Below are 1,732 nucleotides of genomic sequence, written 5' to 3' on the forward strand. Positions count from 1 at the left end.
AAAGGCAGACTGGTTTGTAGATTAGCAAATATAACCTTCCTACCCAGAAAACCTTGCTATCCAAGGCTTGTGTTATGTTCGCACAGATGTTCACAAATAAATTCAGTCTCTTGATTATTTTCAGATTAATGACATCCTGCTCTATTAGAGCATTGCCAAATCATCATTTTATTGCCAGTCTTGCAAGGTTTTGTTCTTTTTTTCTAAAGCTCCAACTCTAAAGGACACGCGATTAGCCAAAATCCCGTTTTCCTTTCTAAAGTCTCAAGCAAGTCTTGTTGCAAGCTTGACTCATGTTACCCCAGGAGTTAATCGTCACATTTTCTTAACCACTCTCAAGACTTCTAAGCCTCTGACTCATGATTTCTAATGCCTACAGTTGGCAACAGTGTATATACACGACATGTGTCATACCATCCATCTGCTAGTAAACAAAATCTTTATGACATGTCCAATTAGTTACTACTCACCCTGTTTCTAATAAATGATTTTTTAAAATAATGTTCAAATCTCTGGTGCCAAAGAAGTTATATCATTGCAGTAGTCACTCACAGCAACAGAAAATAAATTCCTCATTAATCTGATTAAAAACAATTAGTAAAATCTACTTCTTACTCAATCATGCATGTGAAACCTAAGGAAAACTACTTCAAATTTTTTAACTCAGCAGCCTACAAAACAGAAGGTTGTAAGCCATGAAAACTCTTATACTAAATATCAACTATGCAAGCATTTGCTGTACTGCTGTCATTGAAATACAAACGTAAGAGGCAACTTGTGAAGGTTTATTTCATCCGAGGATTGTCTCATTGAGTGCTTACCAACGCCCCCAGCCCACCAGTGGAAGACCATGGGCACCTTCTGCATGGGCTGAAGGCACTTAGTGGAGAGCTGCAGGTTACCTTCGTCCTGCCACTGAGAACACCTTCACGAGGCCAGCCACGTGGCAGCAGATTTGTCACACACTGTATTTCTAAGAAGCTGCTGCAAAAAGAAGGGCAGAATGGCTCTTTGCTTATAACAGGGGATGGTAGCATTTCTACATTCAAATTAAAATTGATGGCAAAATTTGACGTTTTGATTACTCATGCTGACATTTAATCAATTTTACACTTTAGAGAGAGGCCCTCATTTACAATGCTTGGCATCAAGTAACAGAGACAAATCAGAAAGCCACATTTAAAACTAACCGGCTCCTCCCCTAAATACATTCAGTAGAACTAATTTCAGGCATATTTAAATTGTCCATTAATTCAACTAGATATTTACACAATTCGATTCACCTGACTCTTTCATTTCAGCTCTTCTTTCAAGTCTACAAATAAAAACCTAATTATATGTAACGCAGATGTGATGATTGTACATTAGAAGGAATTGGAGACATCTAAACATTTAACATGCAACTTGCTTAGTCTGAGTCAGAACCATTCTCCCCCTCTCCATGAACCTCATAAGCATAGTTTTGAAATTTTCTAGGCTACTAGAAATATATAAGCTAGGAAAGAAGGAAGTAAAGAATGAAAATACTTCAGACATATTTTTGTTTCAAGGACTTTAATAGCTTAATTATCATATTACTAATTATTAATAGTTTATAATTAAATACTAGAAAAATTTTAATAAACTGAACATCTGCTCGACATTAGATATTAGAAGCACAACCTGCACGCTACTGCTGTGATGGAGGCATCTGCTGTTCATTTTCCAGGATCTAAACCCATTTATCTCTACA

This window comes from Manacus candei, unplaced genomic scaffold (assembly GCF_025592945.1).
Source record: "Manacus candei isolate 608988 ecotype Guabito, Panama unplaced genomic scaffold, ASM2559294v1 h1tg000041l, whole genome shotgun sequence".
NCBI classification, from domain to species: Eukaryota; Metazoa; Chordata; class Aves; order Passeriformes; family Pipridae; genus Manacus; species Manacus candei.